The 19,712-nt window shown below is 37.9% G+C and overlaps 1 long non-coding RNA gene across 5 annotated transcripts in view; it reads right to left on the bottom strand.

Annotated features, from left to right (window-relative positions):
• Nucleotides 1-13,366, bottom strand: part of LOC106497093 (uncharacterized) — a 124,416-nt gene extending 111,050 nt beyond the window's left edge. For all 5 annotated transcript variants that reach the window (XR_001294749.2, XR_010884080.1, XR_010884081.1 and 2 more), the window contains exon 1: nucleotides 13,243-13,366. This is a non-coding gene — a long non-coding RNA (uncharacterized lncRNA). The remainder of the gene's footprint in view (nucleotides 1-13,242) is intronic.
• Between the last annotated feature and the right edge of the window lie 6,346 nt (nucleotides 13,367-19,712).

Genomic DNA, 19,712 nt, shown 5'->3' with positions numbered 1-19,712 from the left:
AGATTATTAATAGGGTTACTAATTTCAGACGGACACAGATCGCCTAGTAGGTGCTGATTTAAAATCCAGCTGACAGATCTTTGTAAAAATCAATTTAAAAGAAGCATTTAAAGATATGTTTCCTCACAATTGCTCCCCGTGACATTGAAAGTGATTCTTGTAACTGTTTTGTGTCCTGCTTCCCTTTCCAACTATCTCATGAGAGTGTTAAAATTCCCATTCAAGAGGATTAAGATCTCTCAGTAGTTCCTAAAGAAATATGCACTCTCATTCCTCACTTTTGCACACCTACTTAAACATTTCTGCTGCAAGCAGATGACTTGCTTAGAAGAGGCAGGTAGGTGCTAGCCTGTAAGTTCTGTAATTGAAAGCATGGCCATCCAAAGGACTGTGAACTCCCACAGTCTTTATCTACATATTTAGTGTTTATTTCAGCAAGGTGCCACTTTTCTCTCCCAAAGTAGACAACATGATTATCGGCCACGTCTTTATCTGAGCCTGAGAGTGTCAATTTCTATCCATCTCTGTTGACCCTCCACCCTCCTCCAAGATTCTCTCTTTCAAATAATTTTCCATAGCCTTCCTGTAACAAGTTACCAAATTTCTTCATATACTGGGGGAATGTAGTGACCGAGTCCTTTCTCCAGCTCCAACAGTAGCACCCCTGCACCACTGACCATCTGTCTGCCTCACTGTCTTCATTTGGTAATCCCACTATGTTAATGGTAATACATCTGCCTGTTGTCTGGAGGCTGCGACCTTAGTACCACCTCTTCCTATAAATGCTTCAAAAGCAAGACCTCATGAACTTCAGTCAACAGCAGGTTCTTTCATTGCCTTCATGTAGTCTTCCTGGTTTTTGCAATGATGTCATAAAACTGGGCATACTACTTACTATTAATGTATCGCTACAACCTTTCAATGGTACAAATCCATGTAAAAATGATTTTGCATATACAAAATGTGAATATTTTCTCATAGCCACATTTATCCAGGCCCCTGCCAATTTTAAAGTGTATTAATATTTCTGGAGTGACAGAAATTAATGCTACCTTGTCATATCTTAAGAACTGACTTTGTACTGGCAGGTAAGTGACCTTAGCTTAGGATGAAGATGCATTAATTGTCCAGGGTAGTCAACAGCAGTAAATAGCTTTGCTTTCTGAAGTATTTTAAAACCACTCACGGATTTATTCTTGTTAATGGCAGTAACAGTTGTGTGTTCAGAGTAAAAGTAGGTCCAACTATAACGTCAAATAGAGGCAGGCTCAGGTGGTGAGTCACAGTTTATGAACCAACTTCAACAATACCATATTTTAAAATCAAAATTCCCCCAAAATTCTCTTCATTTCACATGCTAATTGGGGCTCATTTATACCAATTATAGATAGATTTAAATAATTTCAAGTGAACTTTGGAAATCCTCTATATACCTCACTAGCAGCTGTAAACATTATTCCTAGAGGTTAATTTCTATGTAACTGCACTTAGTATTAAAGGTTGACTGAACAACTGTAATACTAAGCAAGCTTAATTTGTCCTGTTATTTATACTTTATGAACTATTCAGACTAAGGAAAGCTCACAGCTATCCACATCCAAGAAAGCACTAGGTAAGGCCTACACATTCTATTATTTCAGTAATGACATTTGTTTATACACTTTGGAATGGATTTGATAAATATTTCACAGATTTTGTATCTAGTACATTATGCTTCTCAATGTTCACTGGGCTACGCCACCAGTCTGAGTAAAGCGAGATGCACTGATACAAACATAACTGGGGGAAATCAGAGATGGTAAGAAATTTGAAGAGGTACATTGAGAAGGCCCTTCCTCAGTATGATTTCTGCTCAGTTTTGAGATAGAAGCACCTATTTGCACATCTATTCTTAACCAACTGACACTCAGCTGAATTCATCTACTTTCCATCCTACCATCCTCATTTGAAATGGAAAGTCATGCAGAAGAAGCCAACAAATTTTCTACTTGAAACATGAAAGAGCTTAGCTTCCACTGAGATTTTAATTCAGGGTGGCCACGTATCTACCATGGATTTAAGATTTTATATATATATATATCATTGATGGATTGTCATCTCATTCAATCTGATTTGACACGGGACTACCACCACCATTTTACTTTGTGCTACTATAAATGAGACTCGGGTTCACAGACTTCAGGGGCTACCAGTTTTCACTTTTACTGTCATTAAACCAACTTTTGCAGTTGCTGGCTCCTGATCTGTAGCACTTTTGCAGTTGATTAGTTTGATATCTGCTAGTTACAACTTTGAAACTGATCCATGAAACCAGCAGCTGGGCACTTGGCAGATTTACACTTGCTGCTGTTGCAAGCAACAACCAGCAACAAAAAGCAAGGAAAAGTGTTGCCACCCTTTTAAAAACGTGTATAACTAGTTCCACAGAAATAAACAAAAATGTGTTTTTCCTCTGTTAGCAAATAGTGGTCAATTGAAACAAAAACTGAGCACAGTTATTAGAATATTATACATATTGCTCAGTTTTTAATTACAATATGGCTCCATATGATGTGAGGTTCCATGTCAGTTGGTTGCTATGGATACTATGGCATAACATAATGGCATTGTACACTACTATCTGGGGTCACTTGATTTGTAAATATAAGATCAGGACTGGGAAAGACTGTGGTAAGTAGGAAGGTCAGATGCATCAGTCCAAAAAGAACATATTTTACAATGTCTAACCCTCTCCCAAGGCACGTTGTGTTTTGTATACTTCCAGTTGTACTCTGTGTGTGTGTTTGAAGGTAGCTTACTGCTAATGATGTATGGGAAAATTGTTTAGTATAGGAGCAGTTTAAATACATTTTTTACATTAGACACCTCCTGCAAACACTCCCACAGTAACTTGCAACTGAAGATCAATTTTCTGACACACCAGCTAAGTCTTTCTCTTTTATCAGGATATATTGGGTAACATTCTACTTGCTTCCACAGCTGATCTTTCTGTGGTAGTAAACAAGCTTTACTGCAATCAGGTGGTATAGGGCTGATAAAAAGATAGCCAAAGAGAGATTAAAGATTACAAGAATGTAATCACATTCTGGTACAATACCTATTTCTCTTACTGTTCCTGCCTATGAAAACACAGAGAAATTTCTCTATATACTCCATGAAAATTGTCCTACATATTAAAAAACCTGTATCAGGTAGAAAATGAGTTGCCTGTTTCGAGTCGGTTATGTGATATCAACATCAAAGCAGAAGAAAAAATCTCTGAAGCAATGGCAAAATGCATTCACCAGAATCTTGGAAATCTCTCTAAATAGAGGTGATATAGATTTCCTTGACTTTTTTTTTCCCCTCTTAATGTTACATTTAAATAGATCAAAAAAAATCTAACATTTACTGAGACAGGAAATGGAGTGGGTGAATGTCCTTATTCCTATATGTTATTCTTATCCATTGAATATTCTACATCTATTTACACTGAGCCTACATTACTAAGAGCTGACTGCATATTGTACAGCTTTGACTTCACAGTAAATATAAAGAAGCCAGTCCCCAATTTTGTCATTCAGTTACAGTTAGAGAGTTTATTTCCCCTTTCACATCAGAATTTCTTAATAGAGGCATCTTTTTTTTAATCTTGCCCAACAAAAAAGCAGGAAATTAAAATTGAACATTTTCAAGATGTCAGATTTCTCCTATTCTGCAGGCAGTAAGTCCACACTTTGCACTTTATTAATAGTATTCTTCAGATAGGTTCATCAAGGATAAAACAGAAGAAGGCATGAAGATTGATTGGACTGGGAGGAAAAACGAAGACATACCATCATTGAGCCTACAGGAAGAAAAAGGTTTAAAGAATACATGATAACAATCTTCAACTATTCAAAAGACTGCTGCAAAAATGAATTGTTTTCCAGGTATACAGTGGATATGACAAAAGCTAACAAGACGATATTTCTAAAAGGAAGATTTAGATTAGACATCAGGAAAAAATTTCTAGTGGTAAGACTAACAAAGCACTACTGTATATCTCCTGCAGAAACTGTGTATTAGCAATCTCTTAGAACAGACATAAACTTCTGTATGGAATCACACTAATCCAAATGGATTAAGTCATTGTTTCTGAGCTTTTCTAAATCAATGTTTCTGTAACGTAATTCACAAACTATTTTTGACAAAGTAGACATGATATCTTCCATCAAAATGAAGTTCAGATTTCAGATATTTTATGTTTATTTACTATTCACCCTCCCTCTCCTACTCATTTGCTTTCATGTGTAGAAATGAATGTGTAAGTTTGGGTTTAAAAAAAAATCGCAATTGTTGAGCTTGAAGTTTTATGGACAGCCAGTGGTAGAGAAACAATAGAGTAAATGACCTTTTGATAACTTCAAAATTTTCCAGCTGGCTCTAATTGTAAGCTGTTTGCAAATTCATACACAAGGAAGTCCCATATTCATCTGCTAAGTTATTCTCTGTAATTCATTTGGCATGAATATAAAAGCATAATTTTAAAATCAAAAGAAAATGAAAGTTTTAAAATATGTAGGTGATGAAAAGTATATATATATAAATACCTATACATCCTAATAAGCTAGATTCTAAAGCTGGACATTTGCATTTATTCTGCTTTGTAGTGGGCCTTTGCGGACAACAGCACTGCTTATAGACAAAGTGATAATGTCTTTGTTTAAAAAATAAAAATGTAAGTAGTAGCTGTTGTCCCCGTTACTATCAACCCTTTTAAATCTCTTAGTCCAAATTACATAAGAGAAGGTACTGTGGTATCAGACAGCAAATGCTAACCTTTGACTTAAGGCCTGTCTCATGATCTAGGTCTCTGACCTGCACAGGAGTCTGGCTATCACTATGCTCCTCTGGTCATGAGTAGAGATGCGCAGTGCACAATGATTAGTGGAGATACTTGTTCTCTGATGGGCTTCAGCTTTGAAACACAAACTTGATAATAGGGTTTTATGTACCTTCTTGAGCTCAACATAGAAAAAACATAACACTAGAAGCAGATAAGTTTAACAGTGTAATTCAGTTTTATGCATCAATCATATACTCTATTTTAATCGGGTTTCCTTAATCACTCTCCCTGTAGGAATATGGACGCACTGACAACGTGAAGAACATCTAAAATGAATAATCCTCCTGTGCAGTAGAAACCTTTGACAAATGACATTTCTAGTTTCTTTTTCTTAGACTGGCAATCACTCATCTTTCGGTTATCTTATGTCTAAATGAATAAGGAAAGGACTCTGGCTTAAAATTAACCAACATGCAAGAGTCATGCTGTATTTTTTTTAAACCTCCAGTAATAATCAAGGTATTCTGCTGGCTATACTTCAGTGCTAATTTGTAATTAACTTCAGGTGCTTCTTTGATCTTGCTGATATATTTTTTCCCTTTTCCTTATCAAGAGTCTCCATGCAGTCTGTAATTATGCTTCTAAGTGTGACACTGACTTTGAATAAGTGGATACATTAATATATGCTTTGGGAAAATATCTGTGGAGCCAGAGTAAGCTGTTACAACCTAGCTGGAGTATCATCTGAAGCACTGCTGATTAAAAACGTATTATATAAGCTCGTAATAGCTTTGCCGTAAAAATAAAACAACGATTTTCAATTTTATGGTAACAGATGACAGCAGCAGTAAAGCTAGTACCTTCCCAACAATACACACATCAAGGCATTTAGAGCATTAATATCACAACACTACAAAATGCAGGTGTCATGTTTTCTAACTGCCTAAGCTCTTTTTCTTCTTCTAAACAGAAAGAAATTTTAAACTCTTTCTGAATAATGAAATATTGAACCAAAAGATTTTAAAAGTGTTAGAAGATATTGCAATAATACAGTGATATCCTCCTTGATCCCGGCCTAACCTACTTGAAACAACAAATAAATACATAATGCAAGTGAGCAGAGCAGTATAACTCATTTCCTCAGCTAAAGGAATGATCTGTAATCTCTGAAGACAAACTCTAAACTCATATTTTCAACATATAAGTAAGATATGTGCCAGCACCAAGGTAATTGAGACCCTCATATTAAGCACTTCCTATCTAAGAAAAATTAAACTGTAACAGAAGTGCTAAAGGCAGTCTTTTCAAAACAGATCAGTCTACAGTCACAAACTGGACTGGTATGACTTCTCTAGTTAGGAAACTGATGTTTCACTGATACACTGCTCCTATTGTAATTCTAACTATGGCCACAACTGCACTGGTATAAAATATGTTTTATACTATACAACATTTCTCTCCTCTGGCAGAGTAAATCAGACTGCTATAGAGCACCTTTATGATGTTATAAATGCATTAATTGTTGGTGTGAATAAGTATGTGAGCAAAGAAGTGTCCATTTGGTTGGTGCAGACAAAAACGGAGAGGTTAATATTATTGTAACTATTATTATAGTTAAATTGGTACAATCTTCTAGTGCATAAAAGATTTAAGATAACTAAAATGCCAAACACATTTTATGATACCATATCGCAAACCTATGTTTTAAAACTCATTGCTAAACACATTAGCAGCAAGGGTACATATTAACCCTGACATATGGTATGATGCCTTTTTCCAGCTAACATGACCTCTCCTTTAGGACCACGCTCTTTCAAATTAGTAATTGTGACAACACTTGGGGAAAAAAAAATGCAGGAATCAACTCTCTGGGCCCCAATGAAAGGATAACATCAAGGTGTATGAGCCACTTTTATGTTAACATTGAGCAATAATAGTACCTGCTCTGTCCTACCTCTCCTACCCGCTTCAGAGACACACTGCAGAGACAGGGACTGCACAGCATGAGCTGTCAAGCTCCTTTCTAAAAGGCAGAAACAGAAGACATCTGATGCAATCACACTAGGTCCTTTCAGCTTCTGCCTCCTTCACAGCAAAAATGGGAGGCAGCTAAACCAAAAAGCAAGGAAGAAGTCAGAAGAAAATAGTTCAAGTTTCACTGCTTAGTTATGAGCTGGACTACCTCACCTCCATTTACTGTGCCTTCCAAAATAATCACTGAAACATGGACAGGAAGTACTGCTATATTAAAATGAAACACCAATAAGCCTACTTTGTAAAAGAGCAATTATTTTTGTGGAAACAAGAACATCCTAAAAAAAGTGAGATGGATTAAAAAAAAGACTGTAGAACTCACAGATTTTGCAGAATGTGCAAAATTCATAAGCTGAAGCTAAAATTGATGGGCGACAAACATGAAGCCACATCTTTCTATTAACTTTTTCTTTCTGCACAGTTGAGATAAAAGCAAAGTAGCATAGAAATTTTGTAACATTAAAGAAACAGCAGTCTTCCCATCATACGTCATGAGATAAAAGGCATGTTGTGCTTATTTTACTGCAGATCCATTCATTATTCTATCTGGCAGCAACCTGGATTTTTTAAATAAAAATCCCTATTACAGCCTCACAACACAGAGCACCTCTTGGAAATCAGCCAAGTGCAAATGGAGTTTCTGGAGAAATGTCTCCTGTGCTGACGATACAGCTGTCCACTCCCATAAAATCTCTGTGGGCTATTATATTTTTCTATATAAGAACCAGAATTTTGTTGCATGTCTTTAAGCTAGGAGGCTGAGTGGTGTCCATAACAGAACTCCCACTCCTACAGAGCAGTACTCAAGTATGCTGTAAGAACACCCAAAAGGATTTTGCCAAAGGGATTTTGGGAATGAGGAATTTCGGGGGGGGGTCTATCAAAAAATGCATTTGTTGCTTTCTAAAGAACCCAATGCTCTCAAAATTGTCCTTTTTTCTCCATTCAGAAAATATTTCATTCCTTCTTGAATTATCAAGGCTTGCATTTCAACATTATCATAAACAACTTTTAGTAAGTGTTGAGAAAATCCATCTAATAACTTATTTATATTCTCTTCTTGCTATTGGGTCTTGTCTTAGACATTTTAAGATCTTTATGACTGTATAGTAAAGACTCATCTATGTTTATTGTCTCATAATTATGGCATCCTTTTTCAAAAGACAAGTGATACCTAATAATGACTAATATGTTCATGCATAAAGAGGTGATAACTCAGAGGGTCTGGAACTCTTCTCAGAGATGTATCAGCTAAGATATACCTTTGCAGATGCAGGCCTTTTAATAAGACCTTCAAACATTTGTGTGAAACATCTAGACAACAACGTACAGGAAACTGTGAGTACCATTAGCATAGTGCACAAATTCATTAATTATGTATTGATCGCAAAGCTAAAATTAAGTAAGCTTACTTTTAGTCCCTTTCTTTTTTCATTTCTGGACTTTTCCTTTTGGGTTGGAAGTCATCTTCTGAAAGTTATACTTAATGCTATTATCCTTCAGTTCAGCTCTTTTATTTTTTCCAGAGCAAATTTTGTCTGTGGCTGTCGCACTAAAGCAAATTGTTTTACATTCTGTGCTAGAAATACGCTGTGATCTTATGACACACAAGCATCATGCCAGCATAATGGTATTTTTTTTTTTTTAACTATTCAGATCTGTAGAAAAACATCAACCCAAATGGATCTCCTCTGCAAGACAGCACAGATGGACAGCATCCTAGGAAACATGATTAACTATACCACAGTAGAGCTCTGAGCAGGGCAATGTAGCCAACACTACTATAAAATGATCATTAATGGTAGCTGAACTACCTAGTTTTAAATCATTTTAAATGTTTCTAGACTACTGAGTCACTTCTGCACAGCCAGTGTACAAAAGCTTTGCCTGGGATTGTTGTCCGTGTCTCTAGTACAGTTCACTGTTGACATTATGTCAGATAAATGTTAGTACTTAAGACCCAGTGCTGAAAAAGCTGTATCCTGACTTTTTTTTTTTTAAATAGAAAAAACACATTTTTTTTCAGAATGTTCCATCTGCAGCTGCCCAGGGGAAGGGAAAATAGGATTCCATTCATTACTGAACCTGTTACCAGTGACTATATTTTGCATTCAAGTAACTTTGCCCTATTCCAAAACCTAGAAGGACATTACTGTGAAGATGGAGACAGGTTTTTTTACTGAGGTGCATGGCAGGAAGCTGAGAGACAATGGTTGTAACCTGATATATAGAAAAAATATATATCATTCTGAGGATAGTCAAACACAGGAACACGTTGCCCAGATGGCTTGTGGAATCTGAAGTTTTCAAGACCAGACTGGATAAAGTCTTGAGCAACCTGCTCTGAATTCATTATTTACCCTGCTTTGAGTAGTTAACAATTGGACTACAACAAGACGACCTTCTGACATCCCTTCCACTGAGAACTGTTCCATGATTCTATGATTGGGGAAGTCTGAACTCAAGTACTGTCCTTCTGTATTTATTCAATAGAAAACCACAGCATGTTTGGTGGTCTAGAGATACAATCCTAGTTTGTAATACTGAAGGTTGTAGATTCTAATACAAAAATAACTGTGCAAGAAGCAGAAACTATAGGACCCTCTCTTTAGAAGGGTGAAACAAATTAGAAATCAGGCTCAAATCTGTATTAGTGAGTGTTTAATCACTGGAACAAGCTGCAAAAGTCAGCAACAGAATCACTCCCCACCATCTATGACATACACCTCCTATAAAGATACGTGAGCAGAAATCAAGCACCGAATTCAGTCCATGGGGTAACTGAATCCACAGGGCCATATTCTGTGGTCCTGAGCAGAAAAGAAGTCAGAACAGACAACCCAGTTATTTCTTACAATAAACTGCAAGTTTACAACACCATGAACGATCTACAGGGTTGAAGTACAGGTGATACAGCCTCTGACCTATGGAGGGAAATACAAATGACCTAATTTTCAGAAATGTAGTTAAAACATCAGATTTATTCATGGCCTTGGAACCCTTCGCTTTCACCAGAAAAATTCAGTTGTTACTTAAGTTCATGAACTCAGTTCCTTTCTCTCCCAGACACTCGAGATGCTTTGAACTATTTTAACAACTTCTGTTTTCATGGGGTTAAAATAAACCCCCATATAAAAACATGGGAACCATTAGTCCAAGAACCCCCCAGAATTCCAACTTTTGAGGTATAAGGGGAAGGGGAGGAAAAGCAGGACATGTTTTAGCTTAATAAACATAATAAAAGTTCAGTGAAGGAAGATGTAACAAACAATAACTGAAAACTGAGACAAACTCAAATCAGAAATCAGCCTCAAATTTGTAATAGTGAGTGTGACTCTTTCTTACACTTTCTGAGTTTATTAAGTACTCAGGACTAAAATCTTAATATTTCTTTTATAATTTCTTTTTCATAGGATTCATCAGTTATTTGCTTTGAAAAGTATAGAGTCACCATGAATATACAGTACATCAGCTAGTTATTCACAGACATGCTGTTATTTTGTGGTACAAAGTTTCACTGCATGGTAGGAATCCTCACATTAATCATGAGGTGAAATCAAGGACCTAAGTAGTTATCAGAGAGTACTAGCACACTGGAAATTCTTACTGCAGTTTATTTATGAGGTCTTATGTGCTCATAACCTAGTGCATACTTTGGAAACAACTGAATTAAATTAAAGCCAACTTCTTCTTGAAAGTAGGTATAGCTCTGGATGAATGAACATCTTATCGTAATGAATCTCCGCCTTCTCTGATAAAGAGGTGTACAAACAACGGATCAGCCAGTCAGTGACAAAAGACAATGTATGTTCTTTGCATGTACTGTACTAGTAAAATGTGTAAACACTACATAGAGATCTCTTTTTCTGTTTCTGCAACTAAATGCTTCTGAATAGGTCAAAAATCTTGAAGCAAATTTTAAAGCACCATAAAGAGAAACATGGAATGAATTCTAGTGACTAAACTAAGTCCCTCAAAATAGACATATGTAAGTTCATATAAACAGAGACAGATATCTGATCTGCACATGTAAATAGAGCCACCCAGGTTAAACAATGTCAGAAGCCAAGGGTCTTTAAAGACATAGGAACACATACTTAAACCTAGCCTTTTATTCAGGAAAACAAAGGTATTTGTTAACGATAAACATTAAGGTGACTTGAGAATCAGGAAGAAAAATGGATAATAACCTCAAGCAGGACTTCTTGTATGTGGTCAAATCAAAACACTGTTTTCAAAACATATTCAAGAAAGATCAACCCCAAAAATAGACCTGCATAAAGGGACTGACTACTAGCCTCTTAATAAAGGTCCCCATTAAAAAAAACTAGTTTTCTTTCTCCAAAAGGGGCATCAATGTTGAAGAAGAAATAATCCTGAGACAATAAAGCCTGGGTGAGACCCAGGCTAGCTCTGGGGGCCCTCCATGGCAAACCCATGGCAAAATTCCTTCTGAGTTCAACGGGGACTCTATTCCAGCTTCACTTAAATCCATGCCTTTGCAAGCCCACATCATTGTGCATCACAATGGGCTACAACTTACATCCACTTGCAAGCTAAAGGCATAGCAAAACCTGCAGCCTGATTTGTGGTTAGACTGCCTTATCACAAACATACTCCTGCCTTGAACCCACACTTCCAGCCCCAGAGCTTCTAGCTGGAGCTATGGCACTGGTGTTAACCTGTGAGAAATTGCTTCCCCCATTCTGATATACTGACAAAACAGAAGATCTGCAGAATGTCAGAACTAACCCACCCTGACTTTAAAAAATGGAGGAAGAAAGGGAGGTAATACATGAATGTATTTAACTATATGTGTTTCTATTACAGTCAGCAGTGAACTGCTAGAGGCTGTACCCATAAACCTTACAGTTCCCTTCACTTAGCTGAACCATATGAAATACAATTCATTCTACAACTATGTGGGTAACATTTAAATCCTTTGCACTTCTAAGAAGAGTAACAGACTAGGGAAACAAACAATACAAAATGAAATGATACCAAATGTACATATTTCCTTGCAAAGGGGAGAGAAGAGCACGATCCTCCAGCATCCCCAATGTTGATCATCTACCTCTTTCCCAACATCCATAAAACCCTATTTAGCAATAAGTCATGCTCCATCCAAGAAGCAATAAATACAATTTCTTCTGCAGCTTCTCATCATCTGAGTGAGCAGGTCAGAAGGGACTGCCATAGCTAAAGAGGAAGACCTTGTCTATAGAGAGACCATTTCCCTGCACGACTACAGCAAAATACAATGCTATTTATATTTTGCTCTAATGCTGCAGATAAAGCTGAAATAGTTCCCATAAATAAAAATACATTCAAACCACATCTCAAATTTGAGATTAAAGTATTTTTTCCAGAACAAAAACCGTATTTTCCACTAACTCCTGTGGTATCATCCCCCACACAGTTATGGAAAAGTTAATGAGTGCTCTATATCTTTGTAAAAAATGTCCCACTCATGCTACTGCAAACACACCTCTAGAAACAGCTCAGGTTCACACCACCTCTTCTCTCCAGAACCTGTTCTGCTCCAGACCAGTCTATTCACTCTCATCTGGAGCTTGAATCCCAGCAGGGCAGGTTACAATCGACAACCTAACTCCACTATGTCAGTCCATAAAGACACTAACATAACTCCACAAATATAACCAAACTGCATTTGTATTTCATATACATAATTCTAGTGTCATTAATTACAATAACACAGCAAGTAACCTATCTACTACTTGTGTACAATTATAGCTACACTGTATGTTTCAACAGAGGAATGCAAGCTAAGTAACAGTCATTGCTAGAGAGAGGTCTAAATAAAACATTGTGCTTACAACATGAATTGGCCTTCCCCCCCCCCCCCCAAAAAAGGCAGATTTTGGGGGTGGGTAGAGTACAGAGCACAATTTTAAGACTGCAAGCCTGACTGCAGAAGGCAGCCTACAGTACTTAGCAGTGTGACCTGCTGGCCCCGATGGCTTGGTGAGAGAATTCTGCGATCAACTCCGGGGACTCTTAGAATCATCTTTTTCAGCTGAAGCAATGAAGTGTTCTGAAGATGGCAATCTGCAACAAATGTATTCTGAACCACAGCCTAGCTCCAACTTCCAGTAATTGGGGGCAGGGGGGAGGCAGTCTAAGACAGGAGGTGGCACACTGCAATTCTTTCAGAAATGATTAACAGGAAATTGTATACACCTATGCCTGGAGTGCATGCAGTCATACAGACTCGTCACATCCCACAGAGCACTGGAGACTGCCTGGCTAAGCAAGTTAAGCCTCACTGAGCCACCTGTGTCCCACTTTAACACACTTATGCAGCATATTTAAACCTATAAATTTCTAACGCTGATTGTTCCTGCAGTAAATTGCCCAGTGCCCTTACTATTAAATCTTACCTTACATGCTTGCTTTAGCAGTATAATACCGCCCAGAAAAAACACCAGGCTTGCCTTTGCGAAGGGCAGCAGGGGTCAGCACCCACCTCTCCGGCGCGGCGAGGGGGCAGGTCCGTCGGGCCCGGGCCCGCCCCAACGGTCGCGGCCTCCAGAACCTTCCAGGCTAGTCTCGAGGGGGCGGGGCGGCGCCTCCCCGTCAGCGGCTGCCTGCTGATAAAGAGTTTAAACAGCCATCACTGGTTTTGTTTGATGTTAGTAATCGCCTCGTGAATTACATTATTTTATTCAGTATAACAGCTGGGAAGTCTTACTTGCCAAGACAATTAAATCTGTCTCTTGAAGTAGGCCTTTGCAAAAAGAAAAAAAAACTATTGATTCTACAGTTTTGGCTTTGTTGAGAAACCAGTTTTATGTGGGAGGATATCTGGACTTTGAGCTCTATCTCCTACCCGCTTCCAGCCATGGCCTGCCAGGTATACAGAGGCCAGAATGTTTCCTGACCTCAAGAACTGCTTCATTTCACCACAGCCTACCAGGAACGACCAGCTGCGGGCTTGCAAGCATGCGCTCTTTCAAATGCAGCCGAGCCTTTTCAAACGCGTGCCTTGCCCTGGCTCCCTCCCACACCTGCGAGCTGAGCAGCCGTGGGCTGCCTCCCTTGCCTGCTTCAGTCAGAATAAACCAGGCAGGGTTAAACGCGCCAAATAGTAGGTCTTTAGTAATCAGCTTAACACCCCAAACTGACGCTTCTATTCAGCCATATGCAGAGGCTTAGAGATTAACATTAAGACATTTCAGTTCTATAGTGTTTTATTCTAATATTTTCAATCTGAGTTTTTTCTGAACTTTTCATTCAGCAAAAAGTTCTGATGCTTGGACTTTTTTCTTAGGTCAAGCTGAAAGCAAATGTTGAAACAGCATTTCCCTTAAGACAGATTCTGTTTTTCAGACCTCTCTAGGTATTATTTTAATTATGACTCTTTACAAAATATTAAATGGCCTGGCTGAGCATCAAACTGGGAAGTATGCTCTGTTTCTCCATTTCTCAAAAATCCACATACAGGGTTGCTTAAAGGTATTTGCTTTTATATGCAGCCAGTGTTTCCTTCTGCTCCCAGAGCAATATTGCTTTATATCTGAACTAGCACTTTAGGAAAGGGAAAACAGAAATATTTATTTTCTACCTTTAGAATTAGGGTTTTTTAGCTTTGAAATATTCCTAGTTTTCTGTTTATAAACAGGAAATGGTACTTGGTTCTTTAAGACCTACTTTCATTTTACTGTGAATACCTTGTGTTGCTTTCAACTTTAGCTTCACTATGGAAAGGTCCCTGAAATTATTTCATAATCAAATGCTTTATAGCTCAAATTCAACAAAATATTTAGGCTCCTACTCCTTCTGATATCAATGCTAAGTTATAACCAACACAGAAACTCGGAGCCAAAATACTTCAATAAGCCTGGCCCCAATTCAGCAAAGCACTCAAGGATATCCACTTTTGGCTCACTGAGGACAAGAGGAATCAAGCACAGGCTTAAAGTACTGTAGGTATGGATATACAAAAGTACTCATATCATGTAGCTAAGTACATTTTCCTATAAGTTACACTGGTTCATTCGCCTTTCTTATCCAAGATGGTCATTCTCAGGAATCTGAAAGCGCAGCTGGACCTTTTATCTACATAATTTATATAGTCTGGGTACTTGCAGTTTTGTCATGCGAACAGACCTAATAAAAACAGTGTCTTAATATATCCATGAATGTAATATCTGTAAAGAAATGCCACTTACAGTATAAGAAAAAAACTGCTAAAAACTTTCTTCTGTCCCAGTTATTCCAGATCAAAGCTATACAGTGAAAACCTGTTAAAAGAGAACCAGATAAAGAATAAAACTGTTAGGCAAATGAAACTAGTCAAGAGTGAAAAGGTAAAATATTGAAAGAACTATTAAAAAATACATCCCTAAAACTCTCAGCTAAATGAATACATGTTCTAATGCTGTCGGATTAAGTGTGCTGTCTCTCATTTCTCTTCTACTACACAGTATGTATAATAAAATTCCTTTTCAGAAATAAATCTCTTCGCCACAGTATTAACTCTTCCTTGGCATGTGTATCTCAACACTCCTTCCTTATTGTATAAAGGGAGTTTGTTTTATTCACAGAAGTTTGGAGCTGAAACCTGGTCCTTTATTTACCCCATATGATAGAAGCATTTTCCCCATCGTTCTTATACTGGCTCTTAATCTTGATCCCAAAGAAGAATGTACCAGTGATGGTAGACAGCAGCGCTCTATCATCCTACCACCTTCCCAGCCAGTGACTTTTCAAGCTTTGGAAACTTACGTTCTCTGGGAGAAAATCTGCTGCCCAAGGAAACCTGCTATTAGAAATGCCCTTTTTTCCACAGCGAGTCTGATCAGGAATATCCTTTTAGAAGTCGCATGTGATCATTATAACGATATCATTATTACCCCTCCATAAAATAGTCTGGTTCCTTATGGGATGTGAACAGGTATAATGTACTAGCTGATGACCTAGGCCACAGTCTTTCTTCACAGTTAGACCTTAATTTTGAATGAGCAAGGAAGGAAGGAATGTGATCTTCACATGCAATTACTTTTAATAAATGAGCACATTAAAGAACAGTGTGTATTTGAAGCAGGTTTACGATTTAATACACCACTATACAAAGCTAAGTTATATCATATCCTGATTCCTCTGTACATTATACCTGCTGTGCATATGCTGTTTTTCTGTGAGTCTATGTATGATCTGTTCTATGAAATATGCACACAAACTGGTCTCATTGCCTTTTATGGTTCCACCTCTAGCAGAACTCCATATTGCCCATAATCAGGTAGACAAACAGTTACAAATGGGATCTTCTAACTCCACACGCTAAATGACTGTGATGCATCTTACAGACAGAGTAGTACTGAAAGATCTGAACCCCCTAATACCATATACCCCTAGTTAAACTGGATTAATATGAATGCCTACTTTCTCAAATCAGTCAGGATTAAAGACAGAGCTGGATTACTAATTAAGATTTTAGTTACATATTGTTGGGATACCATCTTTACTCATCAGTACATAAAAATCCTGTACACAAACTCATATATTTACTATTCTGCATTAGTGTACAAAAATCTCCAAGTTTTCTTGAGTTATCAGCTTAATTTCCAGATTTCTCATTACCACTTCTCTAATTGAATTCATAGGCACTTGTTTATTATTAAACCAGACTGAATGAAAATATTGGGTTCGTGCCTATACATGCACACAGATGCACACACACTCATATACAAACACAGCTGCAGCTGAAAACTAGTTGTCTTCCTCTTTCTCCTCAAACACGAGCTATTTAGCAGAAAGCAGGTCCTTGCCCTCTCCAAATGGAATAGAGAAAACTATTAGTTCTCCTGCTTCACTGTTCTACCTCATCTTCCAAACACAAAGTCATATTCAGCTTCTTTCAATTTAATTTAATATCATTCAACTCTCTTTTAATTTAATTGGTCTTAAGAAAGACCAGTAAAAGTTAAATTGTAGGTATTTTCACATGGCTCTGAGGAAATTTAGGCCCATAAAAACAGAGCTCTCAAAACTTTTTCATGTATTCATATTTGCAAAAACAAGGTGTAATTAATGCACGCAGGTATTTTGGAACAAATTAAATGAAAAACCTTAATCATTCACCCATCTGCTATTTGCAAATCACCCATATTTTTCCATGTAAAGTTATCATTATTATTACTGTTATTCTTATGTTCCCTATATCACCATAATAATCTGCCTCTACCAGGAAAACTTTATCACATAATGTTTGCTGGCCCCAGCAGAAAAACTAGGATCTGATTCTTACTATCAGATTTCCTTGCTGCAGAAACACACTTCATTTCTATAGGATGGAGATATGCTTGTTTTCAGGTCAAGCAATCAGCTCTGCTTCTGAAAAATCATCTCTTCCACCTTCATCCCTCACTCCTAACCTCATAGCAACTTCCTTTGCAGTGGGCCATCCCCATTGGGTGCTGTCATTAATCATACACCCATACTGTACTTAGCATAAATATTGCCAACCACAGACCTAGTTCTCCACTAAGTTATTGGGTATGCCATGTTATCCCCCTACAGGGATTAAAAGAATAACATGCTGCTGTTGTGAAAGTATAAACACGAAAAGTGGTGATTTCCCTGACAGGCCTGGATGGCTTTTGTAAATTCAGCAACGTTAACGTACAGGAAGCAGAGCCTCTATGCACTGCTTTAGCTAGAACACATCAGTCTATCATGCTAAAAATATCCATGACTTTAGTCAGCAAACATAAGTATCTTATCCCTCTGCCTCTGATCTTAAAGCCAAGCAAAGGGCTCATCATATTCCACTGGACCTTATTTGGGGAAAGACTGGACCAAATTTGAATAAGCATAAAATTACTCAAAAACACTTCTGAGTCTCTGTACTTTGTATTTCTTCCATTCCCATTAGTAAATCCCAATTGTCTGTGTCAGCTCTGTGAGTATATTTTAATCTAGACAATTCACTGAACACCACGGTATTTCTATTTCTTATGCTATTAATAAAGATAGTAAAAGAATTGATGTATACAATGCGCAGTCTTCTTCTGGCAGACTCTAGCTATTAGGGAAAGTAAGACTTTTTTATGATACGGGTGTATGTCCTACTAGCTATTTTCACATTCTAGCTGTCAGAATAAGTAAACCAGATACTTTTGGAGAAGGAATTAGAGATCCGTTTGCCAAGCTGAAGGCACTTAACATTCCTGTTATATCATATCTTATTAGAAAGACCAGTAAAAGATAGCAGTTATTAGATACTGTTATTATTATGAAGCTTCTGCTGTTAAAAATATTTCAAGTTACTTTTCTCTCTCAAAAGATTTTAGAATTACTAAGATTCTGTCAGACAGAATAATGAAATAGCTTCTGAGTAATCAAAGGTTTTCTTTTCTATTCCCGTCACCACTGAACCTGAAAGGTGGAAGGTTATATGACATGGAAGGCTGACATCATGTATAAAACATGGCTCCATTGAAGATTGCTTTGGTAATCAAATAGGGCAATCAGGGTGATCAATCAATCAAGCCGTTACCACAACATCCACTGTTAGAATAATTATTTACAAGAGTTCTGCTCCTACTGTTCCCATAGGTCCTCAGTAAGGCATGGAGTAACCTGAATGTCTACTGACTCTCTTCCCTCAATTACAAACACCTCACTGAGGGTCCTTAAAGAGCTAATATTTCTTACCTACTGGCAAGGCCACCCATTCATTCCCCCCCCCCAACTTTAGCCATTTAGCTGAAGCACCTGAGCTGAGGATGCAGCCCAAGCTAGAGTCTCCTTCTATAAGATGTGTCTGCAATGCAACAAGTACCAAAAATGCCAACAGAAAACATAACTTTAAGTCTATTCCGCTGGGTAGTGCATGCTTACAGCTCTCATTGAAACCAAATGACTCTGATAAGGCAAGCAAGGTATAACGTACCTGCTTCTTCCTAGCCTTTGTCGAAATAATCATTTACTGTTTTCATTTTACAGCTCTCATGATTAAGAGCTATCCTTGAATCTTCTTCCTTGCAGGCAGGGCAGGTGTGCAGAGTTTGGGGGGAATGCAGAGCTCTTCTCTGCACACTATGTTATTCTTGAAGGTAAAGGAAATGTTTCTGCCTCAGGATATCCATGCATAGCTCAGCCTGCTCAGTACTTCTGCTTAGTGTCCTCACATGTCTGACTCCTACACATTTCTGGACTCTGCTTGGTTTGACTGAGCCCCTTTTTGATCCTCTGTATAGACCACAGATAGCAGAGCTCATGCTGACTCTTGTAAATTAATAACATTAACAGATGAAGGGTGGAATCATATCAAAAGGTGTGCATGTACCTCACTCGGAAATCTCCTAAGCCAAGAGGCTCTTTGCTCATACAAATGGAGTCTGTTCCAGAGAAAGCCTGAGGCAAAGCCTGCTCAGACTGCTGGGGATACATCCCTCTGTACGTACCCATTGGCTTCCTTACTCATGAAGTCAGCTGAGAAATACTGACAGCTCTGTATGCTGGGAACGGCCCGTACAGGCACTTTTGGTCACCCTGCAGCCTCTGGTTACATTTCCAGCTTTAGTGCCATTCTGCATTCCTGCTTCCTTACTGTTGCATCTACCTAGGTGGATAATTGGCACATGCTAGACCACAGCATTTATTTTAAAATCCTTTCAAACATTATTCACTTTGAAACAAATAATCCTGCTCTAATCACTGAACAGCCAGGCTGTCTTTCATATACATGTGGCCAGGCCAGGTGACTGGATTACCCAAACTGTAGATGCTCAGCTGCTCTAAAGCTGTGTGATTGCATCTGGTCAATCTGTTTCTGCCAAACCCAGCATTTAATATATATAACTATAGTTTTAAGGGACACTCTAAAACACAGTTTCTGAAATTC

This window comes from Apteryx mantelli, chromosome 4, assembly GCF_036417845.1.
Source record: "Apteryx mantelli isolate bAptMan1 chromosome 4, bAptMan1.hap1, whole genome shotgun sequence".
Taxonomy (NCBI): domain Eukaryota; kingdom Metazoa; phylum Chordata; class Aves; order Apterygiformes; family Apterygidae; genus Apteryx; species Apteryx mantelli.
Note: the sequence above shows the minus strand (reverse complement) of the source record. Positions and strands in the feature narration are given on the sequence as shown.